The sequence below is a fragment of the Falco rusticolus genome, chromosome 5 (assembly GCF_015220075.1).
Source record: "Falco rusticolus isolate bFalRus1 chromosome 5, bFalRus1.pri, whole genome shotgun sequence".
NCBI classification, from domain to species: Eukaryota; Metazoa; Chordata; class Aves; order Falconiformes; family Falconidae; genus Falco; species Falco rusticolus.
In genome coordinates this window covers 89,286,684-89,313,246 of record NC_051191.1, presented here as the reverse complement: position 1 = coordinate 89,313,246, position 26,563 = coordinate 89,286,684, and positions in this window count along the sequence as shown.

Sequence of the window (26,563 nt, the reverse complement as noted above, 5' to 3'; positions counted from 1 at the left end):
AGAAAACCAACTCTGCTTTGCTCAACTTGAAAAATGAAGCTGAGCAAGCCTGCGAGGATGGAAGAGGGCTTGAGCATAACAAATGTTCTTGCTATTGCCTGGCCCCAGCTCACTTATAACTTTAATAAATAGCACAACCTGGTGACAAGGAGCAGAAGCAGATGCCATAGTCAGTAGTGTGCCAGCTCCAGAACCGAAGTCAGATGTCTCTGGCTGCAGTAGGAAGGCAAGCAGAAGGAGAGCTGGGGTTGAGCTGCTGCTTTAAGAGGGCTTGCTTTTTCTCCTGCTGCTGTGTTTTCCAAGACTCACTGTTGGTTGAGCAGAGCTGATGTTTATTCTGGTCCCATCTGCTCTTCGCAGAGCTTTCAGTAGCAAATTCAGCTATGGCAGCCTGATATTGCTTCACAAAATTAGCCCTCAAAAGTCTCTGGGACAGCTGCTGAAGGGAGAGTCCCACATTAAAGAGCAGAGCAAAGCTTCCAAGAAATGGCATGGCGTTGCCACACACCCACAACATATGGACACATTGGCCATAGGCTTCCTTGACACAGTTGGACCTCTGCTCCCTGCAGAAGCCCATAGCAGTGGTTGTGTTCTCTTGGCAGGATCCAGCCCAACAGGATCCTGGTTCTCAATTGGGTTTCTGAGATATTGGTGACGTATAACCAGAGTTTCCTTTATCTCTGTCTTCTATGGAATGAAGTGTTTCAAAGACTCCTTGCCGCCTACACCAGGCATTACTGGCTGCTCACACCCTGCACATGGCATGGCCAAGTGGTCTGATCTCCACCTGCACAACAGAAACACAGATGCATGTAGCTTTGTCATGAGTTTCAAGTTTGTAGCTACAACCACAATGTTATCTCCCTTGCCTACAGCTGTTGCAGCCGGTGAGGATCAGATGTGGTGTCCTCCATAGGAGCGTGGCACTCTGCCCATTCATACCTCCAGGTGCCTCCTCAGTCGAGCTAAGTATTGTCTTAAAACCTGGGTGCCCCAAGACAGCCATTATCTGCCTGTTATTTCAGCAGGCTCTTGAAGAGTTGTTTTGTTTTCATTTTACAAGGGTACCTATACCAATCTGCTCCTGGTATGAGCCTTTGGGGATTTTGGTGCACAACCCAAATTCCTCCCGGATGCCTTTAGAGATAAAAAATGTCTCCTTTCTTAGTCATATTTTGTGTTGGTTTTATTTTGTAACAGTGGATGTTGGTTCACCTTCCTTTTTTGTTGAAATCTTACTTATATTGAAAATGCTTTATTCTACTTAATGCCCACGCTGCTTCCCACACACCTCCTAAAGTCTTACAGTTTCTCTGAGAGTGACATCCATTGCAGATATGCCTTCAGATGAGAGACAAACACTCCTCTGTTACTTACTCAACACAGAATAGGTGCAGCAAATTCCCCACGTGCTGCTGTTTCCTTTGTGGAGGCAAGGGCAGACGCGAGAGAGTATCTCTTTGGGGATGAACAGATGCTTCCCAGCAGATCAGGGTGGTAGCTAGGCTGTGCAATACCTGTATGATCCCAGCCCATATTCCAGAAGCCACCTCCTGGAGCTCCTGCTCTGAAAGACAAGGAAGGGGTCTCTGCCTGTCTCCTCACGTAGACCTGCTGTCAACCCCTCTCCATGCTCTTGTACTCAGCCCTAGGTCAGAGGTACTTTCTGCAGCCCCAGCCAGTCTCTGCAGTGCAGGATCTGTGGAGCAACAGTTCACCTGTTCCTCCGTAGCTGCTCCAGCCCCTGTGTCTTTTGGCAGTGCCTATGGGATGGATGCCATGTGCCGCCAGCCATCCTGCTTCCACTCTATAGACGGTTTTCATACAACAGGAGACTTCTACTCTTCTGCTCTACCTGCATGGAGGATCGGGAAATGTATTTGTTGGTAAACCAGCCTGTTTTCCTAGCTAGGACTAAGTAACTACCATTCCCAGAGTTACTGATGGGTGGACATTTTATTCTTTAACATAAACCTAGACAAAATAGTTCATCAAAGATTTGCTATGCCTCTGCCACAACCTACTGTGAGAACAGCCCACCTCCACCTACTAGATCTTCTGTAAGCATCTTTTATAAGTACTCCTCCAGTTCGGCCAAGCTAGGGTTGAGGGCTGAATTTAAGCAAGCAGACCATGTCACCTCACAAAAAGAGTCTTTGCTCTTGAACTGGTTTGGATGTACAGCAAGATGGCCAACCTTCATAGCCTGGATACTTTTCAGATAGCTATTTATCTTCCATTGGCTATCAAATGAATGTATTGAAGCAGATGAGATTGTCCCAGATTTACACAGGTAGGAATGAAAACATCTTGCCTGGGATTTTCAGATGACTAAAGTGACTTTGTGTTTTCAGATCAATCTGCCACAAAGTGACAGGTGCAGTGGAGAGAAGGCAAATTTTATACTGGGATGTCACTACACAAATCAACCAAACTCAGATTAGAAAGGCAAAGCAATAGAAAGGAGTTTCAGAGGGGGGAGAAAGGTTAAGTCATATCTTCAGTCTGTGTAGACTTTTATTAATGTGGTATTCAAGAGAAGTGCTATTGTCCTCCTCCCTCTGCAGTGTCCTTTGCACAAAACCTTAAAGGAAAAATTGCTTTTGCTCTGTCAACATGGACATTGCTGCCACTTTTGCTCAGCATCAGCTCTAGTGGCACTGGGGACTCCAGTTTTTTCTGCCCCATGTCTGTCCAGTCCCACTGCAAATACTGGCTATCTAGGCCCTCGATTCCCTTTCGAGACCCAAAGGGAGACCTGAGCAGGTACCCACGATGATACAGAGATGTAGGTGATAGCAGATGAGCCTCCTGCTATTGTGGCCCCGCTACGGAAAAAGCTACTCAGTGGAAGAACAGGAGGCTACGAGCTGGTGGCAGAAGCATAGTAGCCCTTGTCTGCTGCACCAGGCCTCTGAGTGCTGGTAACTTTTCTCACTGCAGCCTTTGAATGCCACCTCCATCTAGCTGTGCCAGCCTTGCTCCCTCAGGGGTGCAATTTGGTCAACAGGAGTGCCTTGGCCCATACAGGTTATGCTGTTTCCCCAAAGAGAGCACAGAACTCTGGCTGAAAGGATTTTCTGGCCAGCATAATCACATTTACATGAAGGCTTTTACTAGCTTTGCTATATCGGTCAGAGGTAGGGAGTGGGCTGAGGGTAAGTGATACTCATAGAGATAGAGCTTTGCCAGAAAAACTTTTAGTGTGGCTTAGTCTAAACCGTTGCCATTCTGGTGCTGTATCTCCGATATATTTAGTTTGCCTTTGCAATGGACAGACCTGTACCTTTCTCATTAATAATGTGAAATTTGCCAAGTTCAGAGTGCACATTTTAATTAACTCAGTGTTAATCTGAGTGCTGGTAACTTTTCTCACTGCAGCCTTTGAATGCCACCTCCATCTAGCTGTGCCAGCCTTGCTCCCTCAGGGGTGCAATTTGGTCAACAGGAGTGCCTTGGCCCATACAGGTTATGCTGTTTCCCCAAAGAGAGCACAGAACTCTGGCTGAAAGGATTTTCTGGCCAGCATAATCACATTTACATGAAGGCTTTTACTAGCTTTGCTATATCGGTCAGAGGTAGGGAGTGGGCTGAGGGTAAGTGATACTCATAGAGATAGAGCTTTGCCAGAAAAACTTTTAGTGTGGCTTAGTCTAAACCGTTGCCATTCTGGTGCTGTATCTCCGATATATTTAGTTTGCCTTTGCAATGGACAGACCTGTACCTTTCTCATTAATAATGTGAAATTTGCCAAGTTCAGAGTGCACATTTTAATTAACTCAGTGTTTGCTCAAAAGAAAATGACACTACTGCACTTTCATTTGATAATTCAAGTAATACTCGCTGAGTGTTCACTCCTGACCTGCAAGCCCTCATATTTAAAACAAGCCAAGGGGTGGTGTGGGAAGAAAGGCATTTTTTGGCAAGGAAACTGCTGCCCTCAGGCTATTAATGCATCTTAATCCTGAAGAGAAAATGAAATCACCCTGGGCAGGTGCCAAGCAATGCAATAACTTTCCTCTGATTTCAGGGAGTTCTTGAACAGCCTTTCCCGCATGAAGTTAAGAGCCATAGTCCTATGGCTTCATTCTGCTTTTATACCCATTTTATACCCCTGCCAAGGCAGTGTCCCAGCAGAGTTTCCCCAGTTTAACAAAAGAAAAGCAGACCCCATTGGTACTGTTATTTATTATTTGTATTATGGCTCAGGGCCCATATTTACTGTTGCTGACACTGGACTTCATGCCTGCAGAGCCAGAGGGCACATTTTTTTTCCTGATTGTGCTTTTGAGCATAATTACCTCTAAGCTGCATCATTTGCTGGTCCCCTGAGAGTGTTACTCAGAAAGAAAGATGTCTGAACATCTCCCTGCAAGGCAGACCTGTGACAGTCATCAGGCTGCTCAAAGAAACCAAATAGTATCCCCTCGTCACTGATTGTGCTGGGGTGTGGGGTGTGGTCCTGTTTAGCTACTCTGATGCTGCAGTGCTGACAAAAGGGGCTGTCCCACTTCACTTCTGCTCCCTTGGGGGCTTCTGAACACCTCTTATCCTTCCACGTGGAACTGGCATGAGAGGAAATGTCCACAGGGTGAGTGTCCTGTTCTGAGTGGCTGCCCAGCCATGCAATGATGGGGAGAGGTGCAGGAGCAGGATGGCTTCGGCTGCTGGCAACCCACACGTAAATATCCTCTGAGTAACAGGCGGTAAGATGCTGGCTCCCTGCTTGACGTGGGCAGAAATGCAGGTACAAGAGAGGAGCAGGAGATAAGTGGAAGGCACAGAGGGTAGCAGAGCAGGGGAACGGGGGATTTCTGGAAAGACAGCAAAAGAGGTGGGCTGGAGCTGAATGCTTTGTGGGCTGAGAACTGGTGAGAAACTTGGGGCAAATGGACAGGAGACAAAGCAAGCTCAGAGGGAAATGACTGGAAGGGAGCAAAGCACAGATGGGAGGAGCTGGTAGGGAAAAAGTGCAAAAGAAGTTGTCCAGAGCATAACAAAGTGTGGACAGAGGGATGTGATGGGGAATGGATGCTGCTGCCCCCAGACCTGATCTGGACCCCAACTTGCTGACTCCCCTCCCCAGCTGTCCCCACGGCTCCTTGCCATGGAGTGAAGAAGACTGGAGCAGAGGAGAGCTTGGATGGGTGCTCCTGAAGAGGGGAGAGCACAAACAGGGGATGTCTGCAAGGGCAGAGGGTGAGAGCAGGGTCCTGGGAGGAGGAGAGTGTGACCAGGGGTCTGGAGGGGAATGGCGCATGTAGGGAAGCTCTCCAAAAGAAAACATTTCTGCCCAAACACATATTATCCAGGAGAAAAAACCAAACTGGCAGGATAAGCCTGGTGGTGAGTGGGTTGCTGAGGCTATAAGGAAAACTGCTGTGACAGGCAGCAATGGTGTGCTGAAGGAGAAGGTCTTAACAGGGTCAAACCAGAAAGGGGCACAGAGAAAATTAGTGATGGAAGAGCTGTTTAGCACTTGAACAGAAGGGAGTCAGAGAGCACAGGCATCTAGAAGAATGTGGAGTGGTGGTACCCCATAAAACAGAGAGCCAAGGACAGCAGAGTGCCATGGGCATTGCTGAGAGAGGAGGGAGGAAGCGGAGGGCCCGAGCTACATCCAGCAATTAAAGCGAAATGTGCAGCAGAGAGATGTCAGCAGGATGTCGGTGAGACGCATTGCACTGCACAAAGCAACCAGCAGACCTGGCTCTTGGGAGTCCAGGTGAGAGCTTGTCATTGGAGCAGGTGGAGGGGTACCTGGCCCTACCCACACGTGTGACTGCAGAGCACCTCTGAGGACACCAATTCAGCAGCAGTGACACTGCACTCCTGACATGGCGCAGAGCAGGAGAAAAGCGGTGAGGCATCTCGAATTCTGGTAACAGGGCTTAGAAGACACGCTGTTGACACTGCATCTTCCCGTGGGGGCACAGGCCAGCCACCACCCTGGGACAGAGTAAAGGAGAAGCACAGCCCAAGCCACCCTGTGAACAGCTCTGTGAGACTGGCAGGATGCAGAGACTCGCATTTGGCACAGCAGGGAAATGCAGTGTTTCATGCAGGTGTACATCAACATGTCAAATATCTCCAGTTCTGTGCTATAGAAATGCCAACAAACCTAATCCTGGTACCAAAAGCCTTCACTCCCTGAAATCTGACAAAAAATCTTAAAGCTTGCCTCACAGTAGAGAGAAACAAATGTTTTCCTGGATTTTGAAGGCAGGGGATGGAGTGGAAAACACATACCTCATGAACAGTTTGTCAGGGCCCTGAGTGCACTCTCTACCTTCTAGCATTTTGGCTGGCAGCTCCAGACCAGCTAGCTAGTCAGAGCTGGTGAGGAAAAAAAGAATTGGAAGAAGTTTTTGTGGAGGATCCCCTGCATAGCTCTGCTGAGACACTTTTCTGGGCAGTCCCTGCTCCTTAGCCCAGGAACAACTTGTAAGTCACAGCTCTCTCACGCTTGGCCCCCGCCTGAGCTGTGCCATGGCTGTGTTCATGCCAGGGGTACCCTGCTGATGGGAGCCCTGAGCCTGCCTCAGGGTCTCGACTCCCCAGCTGAGCCTCAGGCTTGCCTCATCACTTTGGGCACTGCTGCTTCCTGCCATGGTTTCATTGAGGCTGCCAGGCTGGGGCAGGGGCACTTGTCCAGCAATGGAGCTGTGCTGTGGTGGGGGATGATGGATTATTTCCCCTCTGCTGCAGGGGAACTGAATCAGCAGGAATCATTGGGGATTACACCCCAGGCTCCCTTGGGATTCCCTGGCCGGTACAATCCCTCCCTGCAAGAAAGCAGTGGCTGCCTAAAATTATGAAGCCAGAAGAACATGCACCATGTCATCCGCCACTGGCAAGACTCAGAAAAGACTGAGGGGCAGAGCCTGTGCCGCAGCTGAAGACAGCTAAGTGGGTGGAAGAAATATTGGAATGATTTTGCTCGATAACCACAGGGAAAGAGAGATTATATCATATTATAATCTATAGCTGCATAGACTATTGAGAGACAAAGAAAGCAGTAAGAGAAAAAATTGCTCTTCACGCACCCAGGATGAGATCACCTATCTGCTCTCTACAGCAAATATACTTCATGTACTAACTGCTCCATCTGGGCACTAGCAGCTCAGGCTGGGCCAAAAAAGCAGGGTGTTAATGACTTTGGGAAGACAGCATTTCAAGTGGCTGCCTCTTAAAATGCTGCCTATCCTGGAGATAACCCCCAAAAGATTCATGAAATAACACAAAGCCAGTGAAGAGTGGGAGTCACTCTTGATGACATTCTTACGCATGACAGACCCAATGAAAAACATGACAAAACCCCCCTAATAGCATTACCTACAGGCAGCAGAGAGTGCAGCCCGAAACTGAGTCACAGCAAAATGCAAATCCACCAGAGAAACTGAATTATTTTGTCCACGCTGCAGAAAGCAGAGACTTCAGATTTAATTCAAAATAAAGAAAGCAGCTAATGAACAGCAACTTCCCCCGAGAAGTCAGCAGCTGCACAAGTAATATTGACATACCTATCAATATTTATACCATGAGCAGCATAAATGCACGCCTTATGAATTGGGAAAGGGTATAAATGAGGAAAACTAAGAAGGGGTAGTGGCAAGGAAACCTTGAACAAGACCTCCAAAGCAATTGCTTGGAAATCAGGCTAAATCAGCAAAAGCCAAGAAAATACCATGTCAGAAAGTTAAAGTAGTAGGAGGGAGCTCTGGTAGTGTAGGGATGAACTGAAGCCAGTGCTGCGAAACTGTGTTCCTAGACAAGCACCTGTTGGCCATTGTCTGGATGTCAGAGTTTTCTCTGGCACGTCCTGGACCCCTGGCTAACATGGCAAGTGATCCACAGTCCCCCAGATGTTCTTCACAAGCCTCATGCTCCTGTACCACCAAGTCATTAGCACATCATTCTAAAACTAGAAAGATTCAATCTGAAAGTGAAATTGTAACAAGGGAAGACAAATTCTTCTAGCATATCTTCCTTCTTGAAATTTCTTACAGAATAGGAAAAAAAAAGGAGGAAGAGTTTGAGGAAGGAATCCATAGTGATAGTCCAACACTTAACAATGTCTACAAATAAGTTATTAAAAATAGCAAGAGAAGCAGAGTGTGGGATGTGCTGGATTTTAAAAAGAAGCAAAGAGAGCAGTGACCTGCACAAGAATAACAAGCTTCCTTGGCTATCACAGACTTTTGGAATGAAAAAAGCATTGTCTGCAGAGAAAAGACTAAGGCCGAAAGGTAAGGAGAAACAGTGATTCCTAGCAAAATGGATACAGAGGACCTGAAAAAAGATGGGTAGAGAGCATTTTGCTATAGCACTTTATAAAAAGAAAGCAAACCAAAATGTAATTTTTTGGCATAGTGTGAAAGCACAGGGAGAAAGCAGGAAATACTGGGCGTTCGTGAGCAAACAGAAACAAGATGGCAAGAGAATCGTTTGTGTTGTTGGCAGCAGCTGACAATTGATGCACTCCATAGAAGAGATGCCACAGCCTTCTTACCATGAATTATTGTTAAAAGGTAGCTTTTGTTTGGCTATGCCATTACCTAACAACTTTTCTGGCACTGCGTTGAACACCACGAAGGCGGTATTCACTTGGTATCCAACGACGCCTGCAGTTCTTCAGATAAAGACAGTGGGATGAGATGTTTCAGGAGAAGCCCCTGGGATGTCATGTGCTGTCTGTGTGATTACTGTGTCATGTGTGGGGACCATGAGGAGCTGGGAGCCAGCTATCATCACAGACATGGCCAGAATTGTTGTACCGTTAATACTTGTTATCATCTACAATTTCTGAGGTTGCCTGAGAAATGTGGTCACTAGCAGGGAGGCCGTTTATACCACATGGGCTGTTCTCACTAAATGACACACTAGAGTTCAAATGCAATGGCAAGCTCTTCCTCTTCTGTCCACTGCCTCCTCCAGCTGCCCCTTATTTGAATTGAATGGCAGCATACGTCATGCTCTGAGCTTTTTTCCATTTGTAGATGGGATGTAAACGTGGGGAGGTGAATCCTAAGAGAGACTCGGCAAGTGATTCTGGGATCCTGTTTCCTTTTGTTTGCATACGTGTGTGTGTGTGGAGATGAACTGAGCCATGAGGTGGGAGGAAGGCTTGAAATGTTGGCTTAATTCAGTGCTGATCACTGTTTGCTGAGGGCAATTGCAGCTAAGACAGTGCAAGACTGCGGGCGTTTGATGCAGTATCAAAACTGTCAGACTGACTCCTGCAATTTAGGGACATGGTTTAGTGGGACTTGGCAGTGTAAGGTTTACAGTTGGACTCAATTATCTTAAAGGTCTTTTCCAACCTAAATGATTCTATGATTCTATGAATTTTGACATTGGTTAATTCAAAGAAACCTGTGGTTTCAGACCAAAAGATGGAAAATGTCACCCAGCTAGAACCAAAGACTGAAAGACAGAAGAAAAACTTTGCCAACTCCTATGTTTTTCTGAAAGGCCAACATGAAGCCCTCAAATTTCCCACACCTCCACAAGGGAACAAACAAACGCTGAAACAAGGATGGCTCTTCAGCTAGAACAGGTGTCAGAAGAAAGAGGTAAGGGTTTTATCTTCCCTTTGACCACCAAACAATATTTTGCATTGGTCCCAGCTGTGTTCCAATTTTCAGCATATCCTAACAGAAATACTTCAATTTTGCAAGGGGAGGGAGATGGCCAGCAGGACTGTGCAATCTCAGTCTCCAACCTGAGCATGCAGGAAGGAGAAAAGAGAGCTTTATTTAAGATTGGGCTAAGCAGCATCACATTTGCACATTTTGCATTTGCAAAAGACAAGCTGGTCCTGGCCCATCCTAAAGTGCCAGGCTCACCAAAAATATCAGTGCCTCATGGGGCTCTTGTGGTTTTCAAAGGTCTGTGGTGTGAACATTTTAGGACATTAAGGAATGTAAGCTGTTTTGTGAGATTAAGGAATTCCTCTGTGAAACTTCTGTTTTCAGTCCTGCTGCACTGTCTTTGAAGGTTTTAGCCAACAGGTATCTACAGGCTGAGGTCCCAGAGATTGGGGTTACTTATCTGAGGGGGCTCAGATGTCTCAGGTACTGGTTTTAGTGGACAAAGTTGGTGGGAAGGGGGGTCCACATCCCCAGAATGGTTGCCACACAAGGGGAATGAGTCTGGGAATATGCATTAACCACTCCAGGTTATAACCCCTGAGGTGACTTTGTTCAGCCCACTCTGGCAAGAATGGTTGTGAGACCCAGTGACCAGATTACTCACAGCAGACAGGTGACCATGCAGCACTGGCCGAGGATGCAGCACAAACTAGCAGCGGGAGGGATGAATGCTCCATATTTACTTTCTGAAAATCAAGGCTTTCATCAAGTACAAGTTGAATGCTGGAGACAGCAGGAGCTGTGTGAAGTTTTGTGCCTTTGAGTTATGGGTTACCCAGCTGTAGCCATGTGCTTGTCTCCTACCCTAGGCAAACCACAACTATAAAACCCCGGCTGTTTAAGCAAATCTCAGTCCTGTTGTTTGTGAGGTCCTACAGTTGCACATATTCACAGAATCAGAGAGCAGCGTGGGTGGGAAGAAACCTCTGGAGGTCTCTAATCCACCCCTCACTCCCAGCAGGGCTAATTCTAATGTTAGAGAGAGCTGCTCAGGGCCAGATGAGTCCTAAAATCTCCAAGGGAGGAGATTCCCCAGTCTCTCTAGGCATCAATACCAATGCTGAACCCCTTCACACTACCAAAAAATTCCATCAACATTTTTTTTGTTGTTAAATCTAGTTGGAATTTTCTTTGCTGCGAACTACATCCATTGCCTCTCATCCTTTCAGCTTGGATCTCTGTGAAGAGTCTGACATTCTCATAACCCTCTCTTTAGTCAAAGACAGCAAGCAGGTCCCCCACAACCTTATCTTCTCCAGTATAAACAAACCCAGGTCCCTCAGCTTCTCCTTGTACATTAAGCGCTCCAGATCCCTGATCTTCTTGGTGGACCACATTCAGCACATCAATATCACTCATGCTCTGGGTAGACCAGAACTGGAAACAAGGGCCCAGATGCAGCCTCATGATTGTTGAATAAAGTGAAATAAACCCTTCCCTTGGCTTGCTCTCTTGCTTCTGCAGTCCAGTGTGCATGTGGCCTAAATTGCTGCTGAGGTGCACTTCTGAGCCTTGTTCAACTACTAGTCTCCTGGGAGCCTAAGGTCTTTTTCTGCAAAGGTGTTTTCTAGACACCAGCCAGCTTCCGCTGGGAATGGGAGCTTTGCAAGCAGTGCAAGTGCATTTGCCATTGTTGAACTTCATGTGGTTTCTGCCAGCCCACTCCTCCAGCCTACATAGGCCCTGAACGGCAGCACTGCCCTCCAGCATGGCCACCACTTCGCCGAGTTCGATATCATCTGTGAACTCATCAAGGAGTTCTCTGCCTCTTTTTCCTCCTGTAGGTGAGGATGTTAAATGGTATGGGTCCCGGTATTGACCCCCTGAGGAATGTTACTCATAACTGCCTTCCTGTTACTCTTTGGAGTGTTGACTTCTACGCTTTAAACTCACCTGTCCAGCCTGTTTTTCACTCACTCTGCAGTCCACTCATCCAGTCCATACCAGCCCCTGTTGGGTACATGGATACTGTGGACCAATGTTCTAGTAATCCAACACTTTGTTTTGGTTGGGAGAGAAATACACACGCACCTAGACATGAGCCATCAAAGAGTTTCCCTGTATCACATTTGGCCCCATCTTCTCTGCTGGCAATAGATCAGCTGGACTGAAGCTCTCTGGAAAGTGGTGGAGCAGGACACAGGGCCAGAACTTGCACATGGCAGTAAAACTGTCAGGGAGTTATGGCAAGTGGCCAGAACCACAAGCTGTGCTGTGCCAGTCACAGATGGGAAATGGAAATTTGTGACATTTTGTACTTCAACCCAAAATCTGAACAGATTTTCATGAGACCACATTAAAAAAAAAAAAAAAAGCAACTTATCTCTGTCTCCCTGACTTAAGTAGCCTGCCAGACTTCATAGTCTTGCCTCAACACGGCAAGTATCACAAGAAAGTCACAAAAGGGTTGGGGAGGAGCTTTTTTATTTTATCCAAAGGAATGTGCCAGGCTGTCAAGACTTAGGAGCGTGAACTTCTCTGTAAAATCAAAGGAATCAGGATCCAGTTTTCAGCCAGGGTCCACTGGTTATTTCTACCGGTTGGCCACAGCAACCAGTTAGCTGTAGCCCAGAAAGACTGGTATTTGTGCTGATAAATCCAAACACATTTTCCTGAGGGGTCTGATATGGTCAGCTGAGGATCTGAAAGAAAAAAATGAAGGGGATGACTTGTCTCTCATCTAAAGTTCTTGCTTCAGCTCCCTGAATTTCTACTCCTTTCTGGAATGGTTGGAAAAACAAGTCTGCGCTGTTAAAACTATTCTTTTCCCAAGCCCATTTTCAGAAAGCAAAGATGCTATTTCTGTAAGAACTTAAAAGGAAATACATGTCTGAGACGGAGGGTAAGAATGGAAAATTTCAGTACAAACAAACGGTGAATGTTTGGCAGCTGGGAGCTGACAGGGTTTTGTAATACGCTGTAAGTGAGGGGTTGTCTTGTTGGCTCTACCAACAGTCAGATTTCTAAGGAAAGAAAAAAATGTGCCTATTGGAATGTTTTTTCTTTTGCAGAAAATGCTCCAAAAGGCTGTTATGGGGGAGAAGTAGCAGTTATTTTTTCAGATGGAGTCTGGTATGTTCCCAAAAAATGTCTGTCCCCTCCTCCTCTTCCTTTCCTTTGTCCCAGCCTTGGCCGAACTCTTTAGCCACAACTTTTTTCTCTCTCCTGCTGTACTCAGCCTTCCCAGCTCCAACCCACTTCCTTCTGCCTTTATTTTACTGAGATCAGCCTTGCCAGCAGTGTGGAAGGTGAAACAAATGGCTTTAGCTTGTGTTTTCTACACTCCACAGGGCTGTAAAATGATGGGAAGCTTTGGTGCAACGTTACCTGTCTGTCAGGAAGGTCAGTTGATGTTAAGTACCTTCATTAGAAACACAAGACTTCAGCCACCAGGTTTCACAGCCTTTCCCATGTCCCATCAGGAGATGACCTGAGGACGTACATTTCTGCATAGATCATCTATCGCTTTTCCCAGGGATACAAGGATTGTTGTCTTGAGAGGGCTTTGCTTTGTTATGTTTCCGTGCACAAACACTAGAATGAGGCATTTCCACTACAGAGCAATATTTTGTTTGAGCAACCAAGGATAAGAAGGTACAATGGAGCTGTGTCTGAGAAGGAACTACAATGTCCATATCTCCATGTCATCACACCAGGTGAAGGCCGCTGAGATGGCCTTCACTCTTCCAGCACGCTGGGCGGGTACGTGGGTACCAGCTCTGAGCTTCTTTGCTTTGGGTGAGGACAGCAGCATGAGTTTCTTCACAGGGTGGATGAGTTTGCCGGTTTGATTCCCAGCTAGAGGCAGGGAGCCTGTTATTTCTATGCTCTTCGGATGCCTTTGCCAGCTGCTCAAGAAGCTTGGAGAAGGAAAGGCATTTAGCTGCAATGCAGAACACCGTGGCAAGGACCAGAAGGGACTGTACTGGGGACAAGCCTCCTGGGCCCAAAATAGGGAGGAGGCAGTGACTGGGGGTGGCAAAGGGTGACCAGGGATGTGTAGGACAGGAACAGTAGGATATGAGCTACTGGGGGAGATCAGACTGGGGGTGGGGAGACACAGCCAGAAGCAGCTGAGGTGGAGGGGCTGTGGAAAGCCTGAAGAAAGAGACTGGGAAGGTTGGGTGACTGGACAAGGAGCCGCAGGATGGAGCCGGGGGCGGGAGATGGATGTTTGGGGGAATACCAGGGAGAAGAGGAAGGAGACTGAGCCTCAAAGCTGGAAGTAGGCAGGTGCGTTAGGGTTAGGTGGAGAAAGGAAGCAGGGGGCAGTTCTGAGGATTGGAGGCAGTGACCAGAGAGAAAATGGGACTGGGATGAGAAACCAGCCCTGGGTACAGGAAGGACCAGGGCAAGGCAGCAATGAAGGAATCAGACTGGGAAGCTAGGGCTGGGCCATGCTGTCACTGGGAGTGCTGGGCAGCAGCCACCCATCTGCTGCCCACCAGCCTTGGTGGGACATGCTGTCAGCACACGGGCAGCATTCTCTCCTCCTGCTGCTCTGCGTACAGAGGCTGTCACTCCCTCTTGGTGAAGGCTCCAACCCCACTGCTGTTCTTAGTGGGTACCCATCTGGTACCATGGCTTGTGGGTTTGTTGTTTGTGCTGGTTTGGGGATTTTCTTATTGTTTTAGAAGACAGGACAGATGAGAATCTTGCCAAGTTGAAATGCTTTGAACCATCAGGACACGGAAGGTTATTTCAGATTGTCTGTTGCATCGCAGTGAAACCCCAGGTGACCCCCTCACATCCATTGCTCCTCAAGACCTCCACACATGGCCTCTACCAGCCTGTGTGCTGTCACCTCAGCTAGGACACCCTTGCTCCCCACGTGCTTTTCTCTTCCCTCTCCTTTTCTGTGGGCTGATGTCTGTCTCCTCTGGGTGACGCACTCACCTTCTTCCCTGAGCAGGTACCTCAGGAGACATCTGTGTGCGCTTGCTGTATGGTCTAACCACAGGCTGCTCCGGAGCCAACCAGTACCTGCAGTGATTGCAGTGTGCCCTCTGCTGTCTTGCTATCTGCCTAGTCCAGTGTTTCTGAGATTTACAGAAGCTGAGCCTCTGCCCAGGATCAAAAACATCTGTGAATACCCCCCGCTCCTGTTCCGCCTCACCAATGTGTTACCAGAGGTGTCCTCCCGAACTGAGGGAGCCATGGAAGGTGTTCTGCAAACGGCTTTGCCAGGGCTGTACCTCCAGGCTACGCCTGACAGAGCTCCCTGGATATCAGCGTGGCTCTCTTGCATGTGTGCTGTGCACCCCGAAAGGACAGCAAGACCCCAGCCTCAAACTTTTGTCCACAGAGTAGTGATTAAGACATTGAAATGTAAGAAAACACTATTTTTATGAAAGAAAAAGATCCCGTGCAGGTAGGTCATGTGTGATCTCATTCTGTTAACTATCCTCGTACTTCACCAGGTATCACTCTTTCCCTGAAGGACAGATAAAACTTAATTCTTTCCTTTCCATGGATTTTACCAACTGTCCTATCTTCACACTCTCTGATGCATCCCTCCAGATCCGAATTCTCCCAGTTTACGTGCCTCAGTTCTGTCACCTTTTTTTGCAAACATCAGTATTTACTTCTGGTTTTCCCCCCTTTTCCCTATTCCCTCTTCTTGCTTCTAGATTGCAATAGCTGGTGTCTCTCCTTGGGCGTCTTGTATCTCTCCTCAAACATGTATGAACTGACAAATGATCTATCACCTTCTTACCAGAGTGTCTCATCTGTTCAGAACAGATTTCACTCGGGCAGTGTTTCTTGGCAGCCAAGGAAAAATCACCATTGCTTTGGGGAAAATGCCTGATCTTTGCAATGACCGAACAATGTAACTAGGTTGTTTTTGATTTTGTTTACCTTACCATTGCAGTACAATGTTTGCAAGAAATGAATGAACAAGATATGATCCCCGAAGGGGAGAGAAAATCAGCTAGATGAAGCAGTATACCATTAGTCTTAGCTAAATTTGCCATTTCCTATCTTTGCTGTATCTGTGCTCAAAAAACAAAACCAAAACCAAACCCCCCCAAAAACAGAGGTCTTGAACTAACCTTATGCCTGGTCAGTGCAGGAGAATGGGAGCAGGAGGTGGCTTTGTGCAGCCAAATGCCTATTCATCCGCTATTAACGAAAGAAATGCAAGTGGAGGGATTTGTAGAAAAGAATTAATGTAGTTAGTTATGCATTTTCAGTCAGCATTTTAGATTATTTTTAGGTTTGCAGCAAGTTTACACTATCAATGCCTGAATACAAAAGTATATAATGACCATGGCTCCTAATTTGGAGCCATAGCCTAAATTCAAGCTAACTCCCGATGTCGAGTAGACTGTAGCGCCAGAGTCTTTGGCAGTGACTTAGGTCATCTATGGCCAAGATCTATGCGGTTCCAGGAGGTTTCTCAGAGCAGACAACAGCTCCATTTTAGATCACTGATCTCCTACACATGGAGATCCCCACAGACACCAAGGAACCCCATGTCTGGGGACACAGGAAGGGGTAAGGGTAAGTTTAGGGCTGGTGGGTGGACACTAAAGGCTTCACTGGGGCAGTGGTGTGACACTGCAACAGGTGCCCAGGGAGGTGATGAACTCCCCATCTGCAGAGATTGTCAAGACTTGGCTAGGCAGAGGCATGGTCAGCCAAACGCATGTTGGCAGTAGCCCTGCTTTAGGTCCAGGAGGCTGAACTACACGGCCACCAAGATCACTCCCGAGACAGCATTCCTGTGATTCTGCAGGACCGCCCAAATACCCATGGAGCAGAGTGCTCAGACCACATCCCTTTCACTTTGAGTCAGTTCAGCTCTGCAAACAGCTGCCAAGGAAGTAGTTGCTCTCCATCCTTCACCATCTAACCAGGTGCATGGAGCATTTATCTGGAGTTGGTGAGACTTTTGCTGAAATCATGGGGCTTGCAAGTGAGAATAAATCAAACTCATCAAGCCAGATGAAATGAGGTCTGGTCCAAAAGGTAGGGGTCATGAGCTCTGATCCTGGAAACCAGGCCTGCCTATGCCTTTTTCTTCCCAGTATAGCCTGATAAAATGCAAAATACAGCCCTGGGAATAGTATATCTCTGCCCAGAGTTCCCTTGTCCTAGGGCAGCCCTTGCTCATGGAGCAACAGAACCCCAGTCCTTCCTGGTTAGGGTGCTGACAGAGGAGTCCTGGCAAATCTTCCTGCAGCAATGTAAGATGTGGTTGTATGTTTTACATCTCTGCTGTAGCTTTATTTCAGTTCCTTGAGTTATGTTGGCTGGAAGGGGCCCTAAGCGTATGCTGTAGGGAACTTAAATTCATTTCTGGATAGTTCTCATCTAGTGGATTCTTAACTTTCTCACAAACACAAAATAAGGCATTGCAAACTTTCCTTCTCAGGGCAGAGATGAGATCATGTTTGAAGAAGCTTCAGCAGAAGACCCCAAGGATGTCAAAGTTATGTGAGGTTGCAGAAAGGGGCTTCATGGGTTCTTCAGATGGGCCCTTCCAGCCTGATGACCTCCTCTGCAGCTGAGCTTGATGGGCTGGGGAGTGTGCAGAGCAGAGCCTGATGCCATTCCAGTGGCTGGTTTGTGTTTGCAGGAAGGGAGCTGCTCGGGTCTGTGCAGTAAGTGGGTGGTCCAGCTCCACACATGTGGTTCCCCCCGCCCCCAGCAGAGGATGATGGTTTGAGAGGAAAGAAGAAGAATCCAAACAGAAAGCCTTACTGAGTTTTCCTTCCCTTCCTCCACCCCCAGCTTTGGTAGTTTTCTACAGCAAGGGCAATTTGACCCCCCAGACAGGGGCGTCTCACAAAATCTGAGTAGGTCTCAAGGGCACAACACAAAGGCCCTTTGTGCTGTACACTGCAGAGTTAATCATCAGTTGCAGTTGTCTACCACCACTCTCTACAGCCAATTCCACCCAGTGTGATTATACGTCATCAAAGTTAATTTACCAAGCTGTTCAAACGGCTGTACAGTACAGTGAGCCTCCTCCCACCACTAGCATCTTTTTCAGCTGCTCCCCTGCTGAGGATGCTTCAGGCTGGGTGGTCCCACCGACACCCTGCAGCATTTTTCAGTCTTGTCAGCAGCCTGGAATAGGGTCCTTTCTTCTGAGCTCTTGGCTTCGTTTCCCAGCCTAAGTTACAGGAGTCCTGTGGAAAACGATTTGGAGGACAAGAGGCAGCTCTGATAATGGGAAACGTCTGTGAGGGATTGGAACATTGGCTTGTAATCCCCGGACAAAACTGCCTCATTCAGAAAAAGGCAGGGAAAAAAGCGTGCAGAACAAAGATCTTATTTCACTTCATGAAATGAACACGTGATGTTTTCTCTGGAATGTCTCGCTGACAAATGGGCCCAAATTTTTCCAGGGACCATGGCTTTTATTTAGGCGCAGAAAAGGCCATAAATGGCTGAAAAGTATGTAAATTCACAGCTTATGTTAATTTGTCATTTCCAGGCTTGACACAAACTCAGAGCCAGGCCAATGCCAGGTTTGCATTTCCTGGGGAGTGGGATGGCGGGAGAGGCCTCTAACACCCCTGCCCCAGAGCTTCTGGCCAGATCTTGGTACATCATGCACAGCTTTGCATGGGGACAGAGCTACAAGACACGGCTCCATCCAGACCTGCCTGTGTCACCTGCCTGCCGAGCTTCTCCCACCAAACTAGCACCCACAGGAGCCAGAACTGCCAAGCCAGATGTTTTGTGTGGAGCAGATCACCTCGTACCTTGCTACATGGAGATAGATGCAAGCTTGTGAAAGATACTGGAGGTCTGGGTTCAGTGGAGAGGTTTTATTCAGCATTTTGGACTCTACCAGAGCTATGGCTAAATGGCTGCACCTCTTGCTGTGGGAACTCACGGACACAGACATTTAAACACAGTCAAAGGTTCAGATCCAGCAGACTCCATTTCTAAAGGTGGGAGTGCCCTAGTTTTAAAGTCAATGTACTTGCGAGTGTTGGTTGCCCAGCTGGGATTTGAGGAGGAGATGCCACACTTCCATCATGAATCTGTCCCCTCCCTCAGCCTCTCAGTGCCAGGCAGGCCCCTCCAAATCAGTGCTGTCCAGCTGGAACCTGCCTGTCCCCCTTTCCAAGCCCTCTGATGGTGCTTTCATCCTTTCCTTTTGCTCATGGCCTGCTTTGCTCTTCTCTTCCAGTCTGTTGTTCCGGCAGAGAGGTATCTCTCATCTCCTTCGCCTCACCATCTAACGTCATTCAGTGGTCTCTGCAGCACTGCACTGGCCCAGAGATAGTGAGTACTTGCCCACCCTGCCCTTCCAGTTTCCATTCTCCAGGGGCAACTTGTCCAGTTTGCAATCACAGATTCTTATGCACTTTGTCACTAACATTTCCAATCCTAAATCTTTCTTCTCCCACACAGGTTGAAAGCGATTACTTTTTTCTTTGGATTGGCTTTGTTTACAGCTCTTTGTCCTCTTCTCACATGTCAAAGGTCTGGCATAAATCCTGACCCACGGGGGCAGCTTGGCCGCAGCAATTAAACGCCAAAATGCTCAAATATGAGTGTCTTAAGGACAGACACTTTCTCCACACTTACAACCTAATGTGACAGCCTGATTTGCAGGTGCTCGGCACCTGGCTTGCTAGCCTCTGCGGTGGAGCTGAGGGTGCTTAGCACCTCCTACACAATGATAGCTCTGGTTGAAGACAAGCATTGCACCTCTGCGTGGATGAAAACTAAACCCCCTTGATTTCCACTGCCTAGCCCAGGGCTGGGAGGGGAATAATGATTTCATAGCATTGCTAAGCAATGACAAGAGCTAGTCTCTAGGGTGAGCTGTGTTTACTAACACATTGCACATTTTCTTGCTTAACAGAGCAGTTTCTCATTTTATAAGAGTTCCTGAGTTAAAGTTTGTGTCCTAGATCAGCTGTCCAAACTTACATTGCCAACTCCCGAGATTTCTCATATAGGCCACCAGAACAGCTATCCCAAATCTGTGTACTGAACATTGCAACAGTGTACAGTTAAAGAAGGCTGTGTGGACCTCTCCTTCTGGTCTCACAGACTGCTGGTGACTCACAGAGCTGCTGCTCCACACCCAGCCCCCATTGATCCAGGCACTACTCACACAGCTCAAATAAATTTTGGGCAGCAAAATTCCTGAACGCCTTCTAGCAAGCATCCCAGGCTCTGCCAAGGGCTGGGACAAATAGCTAAGTGTGTTTGAGCACATTCCATGCTAGTGGGTTGCCCATCCTTGGAGGATGAGAAATAGCTAGCAAAATTATTCAGAGTGTGAGTAGGAGAAGCCAGGAACTTGTGTCCGCTGAACCGTACACCTGACCTGCACAGTCGATGAGAGGTTTTTGTATATGTACAATGTAAGGGTAAGGAGTAGGTGGCTACAGAGCGCAAGTTCGAGATGCATTCTGACAGTCCTGTAACAGTACTGAGAGCCAGGATCTGCTGTGGTGATTGTTTGAGTGGATCAGTGGCATCCTGAGGTGCACTCAGTTTCAATCATCACACAGCTGTGGACAGATTACACGGGTTAGGAGACATCCCCAACCAGAGCTGTTCTGCAGAGGGTCACCACAGAGGTCTCTGAGGCCCCATCTGTCATAGATGGATTGCATGGTGCTGAGGTACAAAGAAGCCTCTACATGAACACCCCACCCCCATCCCCCATCTCACCAGGATCATGAGCTGTGTCCATGCCCTCCCTTCCCAAAAAGGGGCTGGCTCCACACACCCCAGCACCTCCTGTGATGCTCGTATTAAACCAGGTGCAACCCAGCCCTGATGCCTCAGCTGTGGGACACCCGATAGACCTTTCTCACCAGATTCCTTCGTTTGAAGAAGCTGATTTCCCCAGCCAGCCTGCTCCCACCAGCAGACACCTATCAACAAGCTCTGAAGCATCCTCCTCCAGGGGCTCTTCCACAGCACCTCCTCTGCCTAGTGCTGGAACAACTCCTCAGCTTTGGCTGCAAGCAGTGCTTGAGGGGGGTTCAAATGCTGCAAGGAGGGGAGAAGGGCATTGCTGAGAGAGCGTGGGAAGGGGGATAATCAACACATCCCCTCCAAATGCCCTCTGGCTCTTCTGGCATTTGGCTCTCTGACTTGGTAGTAAAAGCTGTGGGTCCTACAGCCAAGCCACAAGTGATGACCCTTGGTTGGTGAAGAGAGAGTGCCTGCTTCTTTACAGCAGGATGGCAGGTGTTAACGTGCCTCTGGAAAATTTTGCTGGGTGTTTCATTCGAATGTTAACCTTGCCCCTGTGTGACGGCAGCGACTGAGGTAAGACAAGTGAGTGGCATGTGGAACACTTGTGTTTTGTTGCGATGTAATTCATAGGTTATAATGGCCTGTGCCTGAGCTCAAGACATCCTGGGTTGATTTCCTGCTACATTCAGGAGCACAAACCCCCTACTGTTTCAGCTGATGGAGAAAGTGCTCATAATTGTGTGAATCAGGATTTGTTGGTGGGGCATAACTGCCTGTTCCACAGCAACAGCGTGTTGGGGTGCTCGGGCTTATTGCATGGAACATGGCAGAGCCAAGTAGACCTTTGTAGCTCAGCGATGCAGAAAGACAAAGCAGATGAAATTTCATGTAGCCACAGAAGAGTCCTGGGTTTGACTCTGTGCTCCGCCAAAAACGACCTTAGCAACTTCTCAGTGAATGTGTCTGCAAAATAAGGGAGATAATGGGCAAGGAAGTGGAAAGCAGTGATGATTGTTTCCTCACTTATGGAGAATAATGTCATATTTAACAGTCTGCGCTGTGAAGTGCATGTGACGTTAGCAGGTGTGGAGGCAAGTTGGGGCTCTGCCTTGAAGTGTATCTCCATGGCAGTATGGACCTGCAAGCTGGTTTGTGATGTAGCTTTACACAGTAGGAAATCCATCTTATGAATTGTACAGGCCCATTCAGCTGCCTGTACGATGGACAACAAACCTTACCTTGATGCCAGTCCTAAGGCTTATTTTGCCTGACTCCTGCAGTCGCCTCCTGCGCTACCAGACCTCTCTGAGGGGCCTTCTGGGGTCAGACTCCAATCCAACAAGTTGTGGCAGCAACACGTAGGCTAGGACCCCACAAAATAACTGTGGGTACAGATGTCTTGCTAATGAAATTTGGAATAAGGTTCTTGCTTTTCTAAGCAGATAAGCCACATCTCCTCTACACCAGAGTGGATGGGCTGGGCAGTCTCTATGATCCAATCTCTGTGACCAACAAGCATCTACGGAATGGTGGAGGCACACATCTGGCAGCTGGGGCAGCTCTTATTCCACCTGGGGGTGAAGGGTGGCTTCCAGGGGCCATGGGTCTGCCTGGGAACTCTGTTTCCTTCATGCCAGCTACTGCTCCAGGTGTGTGACCAAGTTCACGGTGGGTAAGGAATCACAGCAATGCTGACAGGACCTTGTCTCCAGAGGACAGCCAATGGATTTGTCAGCTCCGACCTTTTGGCCGTGGGCTAGTAGCATCCTAAGGGGTCAGTACCAGTCTGCTGGCTGGGCAAGAGTTCTTTTGTGAGAGTGCTTGTAGTTTGAAGGCAGCAGCAAACTTATAGGACAGAACAAGTTCATTGGATAATCCAGGTTGGAAGGGAGCTCAGAAGTCTCTAGTCTATCCTCCTGCTCCAAACAGGGTCATTTCTCCAGGCTGAACAAGCCCTGTGCCCTCAGCCTCTTTACAAAGGGCGCATGCAATAGCAGAGTCAAAATCAGGAGTATTTCACTTACCTGTGCCGCATCACGGCCTGACGGTGGCTGGAGTGAACTCACACAAGGAACATGCTGAGACAGAAGCATGTTATGCTGTTCAGGATGGAGGGAGTGTTTCCACACTGAGGTTTTGAGACAGATTTTCCTTTCTCGCACTGTGACTTGGACGAAGCGTAGTTTGAGTCTATGAGTCACAGTGAATGTCAAGTTACCCTTGGCCAGGCTGTGGCAAATGCAGAGTGGATATGGTTACACAGGCTGGACGTGGGTGCAGTTCTGGGCCCATTCCTGGTGGGCACGGCTTGCCTGGGCTATTGCACCTGGCTGCTGGGGCTGGATGAAGTCTGTGAGGAAAAGACACCTTGGGAGCTTGTCTTAGGTTAGAAAACCTCACCTTGAATAAAGGATACCGGGGGTAAAGTTTAAGGGCCAGGCTGTCAAAGGTATTTAGGCATTTTACTGCTGTAGCTAATGGAATATTCAAAAGCCCATCAAATGCATTAACCATTAGAGAATGCATTTTACACAAATCACATAGCCTGCTAGTGCCAGTGCCAGACTTGTGTGCCCTTTGGTTAGCAATATCCTCAGTAAAACCTGCAAAATAAAGACTTTGGATGGGGGTGGGGGGATAGGGGTGGGGGCGGGCATGGGGAGGGGGAAGGTGCAGCACTTTACTACATCGGGTCTGAAACAGACCTTTAAGCCATCACAATTAGTGTGGGGCAGGAGCAAGGAATGGGGAAACCACAGTGAGAAAGAAAATTAAAAAATCTGAGAAAACAAAGCAAAAAGCAGAGCTAGAAGAACAGAAAAAAACAGCAGTATTTAACAAAGTGCAGGCTGGAAGGTGACCAAACTACAGGAGAGTGATATGGACGTAAGAAATAACTGCACTGTAAAAAAAGGAGATTTAACATATCTGTGTGTCGTGTATATCCTCACATCATGGTTAACCACACTTACTTCTTACCTGAGTTTGAATTTTGGCCGGAAAAGTATCTTCCTGAGTCACGCTCCCTGAACCAGAGAAGGCTTAGACCTGAGTTAGCTCACCCAGCTGTGCACAGACGCTAGAGGCCCATCCTATTTCAACTTCAAGAGTTTGGGTGGTGTGCTGCAGCTCAGAAGCTGGGATAACGAGAGTCATCCAGCAGCTTCCCAGAATTCAGGAATTCTGGGAATTAGGAAGCTGCCTCCTTAATTCTGCGCTGTTCCGTCCTGCTGACCCACTGCTCCCCGCTCACAGGCTGAGAGCAAGGTGCTGGTAAAGCTCCTCGGGGGGGTCAGGACACGGCACCCTCTGGGGGTGCTGTAAGTCAGCACTGCCACGGCAGGGGACACCTGGAGAAGGCTGCTACAGGCCTGAGTTCTCACCCAAGGTGGTGAGATGTCCACACGATCCATGTGTGACAGCCCGGGGGACTGTCACGCCAACCTTGTGGTCACCCTCACATTCATTCGGGTCTGACGCCCGCACCTTTGTGGGTGTAACCCCACTCTAGGCTTCCCTCTCACGTCTTGCAGTCCTGGCCTGTTCCTGCTGGGAAAGCCCAGGTGTCCCTCAGCCTTTCCTCTGGTGCTGGTGCAAACCTCTACTCTGGTCCATGAGGAGTCACTGCTCACGTAGCTCAAGATGATGTAGAAGTCTCCTGTCTCACACAAGCTAAGCCTTCTTAGCTACGACCTTAAGGCATTTCCTATTAAAAAAATAACACCCTGCTTCCCAATTCCACCAAATAATGTCGCTGCAAATTTCCTGTTCTTCAGTGGGATGGATTATTGCCCCATCACGAAGGCCACTTGCCAAACAACTTGGTTTCTTGAATTGTCACCTAAAATGCAGCGCAGGCAGGGCAGTCACTGGCTTCGGCACAATGCTGCAAGCGCAACGCCATCCCTTAGGGTTGACGTTTCGTATGGCAGGGGTGAAGGAGGAGACGTGAGGGATGTGGGATGTGGAGATGTGGGAGTGAGGTAATGTGGAGAGGGTGATATCATGGTGTAGCCACAAGGGCTGGGTGAGAGCTTTAGAAGTAATGTATTGACACGTGTTTAGCCTGGTTTCCCTGGGAAATGAGGCTTACACAATCACTTTGGGTGTATATGTGTGCACATGCTGTAATAAGGGGGAGGCTGCGGCTTCAGAGTAAACCTCATGAGACACCAGAGTCCAGGGGAGGGATGCTGACAGCGTCCCAAGAATGGAGAAAGCTTCAGCTGGAGCCTGCACTTTATTAAACACAGGAGAACGTATCCACCCATGAGATACACACTTGCATGAGTCCAGACTTCTGCTTCTCAGGCAACAGCTTGTTACTGAATTTCAGTTGCATGGCCACTTGGGCATATGTGTATGTTATCTCAAAATTTGCGATCCTGTATGTACAACAAAATTTTTGTTTTAGAAGTACCAGTGACTGGAAAGTAAGTGTCAGCAGAAATGAAATACTGATGCATGTAATAGAATAACATCTCCTCTGTACAGCAATGATTCCCAATTTCTTTGGCCCACCAGAGCATTGCAACCTTCAAAATTCCAAGCAGGCGGCGTTCACCATTGTAATGAAGCTTTTAGCTGAAAGCTTTTTTATGATACTACGTTGGTTGTGTAGCCAGCAATGATAAATTACCACATCCATTATAGCCACAGCTTGAAGCCACAACTGTAAATGCGCTTGTTTCCCCTTGTTCTAGTGCTTCTGATTCAAGCTCCCTGTTATGGGTCCATCACGGAAGAGCAAAGATTCCCGGCAGATTTACTTCTTATGCATTCAGGCAGTATAAACTGCTCCTTTGCAGTTTACAGTTTTAAATGGTGAAGGTTTGGAATACAAGTGAATGGTTTGTCAGGTGTTGTGTATTTGGTTATAAAATGTGTGCCTTTGTACACAGCGTTAAGGCTCTGGTGTCTGTGCGGAGATTGTTTTGCCCTGCCTGTGACGGAAGAGAGAAGACACCTTTTCCCTGCCTCAGTACATTTCCTGACATGGCAGACACCCACGCTCCACAAACAACTCTGGCTCTATCACTGTCATCTTTCCGGCAAAGGGCTAAGGACTGTTCTCAGGCCTCATCTCGCACAAAAGTTTTATCTGATTTAAGGGGGCGGCTGTACAAACGCCTCTCTCCCCTCATGGGTGCCTGTCCTCCTGTGGTAACGCTCTCTGATGCTTGCATGAGATGCTTTTTGGTTTTCACCTCTAACCATTTCCACATGATAAAAACTAACTTGAAGAAAAAAGCTTGTGTACCTAAACGCCAACGCAGAATGGATGATTTAATCCTTTACCTTGTGTTTCGAATTCAGTCCTTTGAGTACACAGAAAAAAACCCGTGCTCCTGGTGTCCTATATAACCCAGTGCCGTAGGTAATCACACTTATATGAGGTGACTGCCCATGGTACCAGGGAGGGAACGTGGGAGCTGGGAGACCCCTCCTAGTGCTCGGTTCCCAAGAGTGGTATGAGTCACTTTTACCCTCTGGAAATAGAGAGCCTCCTGTGCAGCATCACTTGCACAGAGCCAGGTGTCAAAAGGAGAGAAATCGATGAATCTTTTAAAACGTATTTATCATTTGCCACTTGTTAGTTTCTTATCGTGGCACTAGCATCAGGGTGACTCAGGGTGAACCTGATCCTACCGTGCTTCTGCAAACTAGAGGCCAGCTGAGTTCAGCCATAGCTCTGCCTGTGCTGTGTCATGAGGCAAGGCAATCAATGACTCCAAAACAAAGAGGTGCATTGTGAAAGGTGAGTTTTAAAAAAAAAAAAAGACAATGAAAACCACATCGCTCGGCATCAGTAGTGAAATAATTAGACTTCTTTTCAGGATAGATTTATAGGCTAGTATCACGTACAGACAGCAGCAGAACTTGCTGGGGAGGATGCTTTATAAATGCAAAATTAGTAACAGTAGTCCTAAAAAGAGAGTGAGGAAGTGAAGCCTGAGGAAGCACAGAAAAGTGGCACGGCTGCCACAGACAGACCAGATGTGGGCTGATCTAGGGTAACCCTTCCCCAGAGTTTCCTCCTTCCAGCGGGATGCTGGAATGATCTTTGGTCTTGGTGAACGATGAGGGGACACACGCCAGCATCTCCCATGGTGCCTGCCTGTGTTGTGGGCATAGAATAAAGCAGGGTAAGAAGATAAAGACGGCTTATGGGCATGCTTGGTTACGGGGCGAGATGGGATTTCAAAGCCAGCGGTGTCATT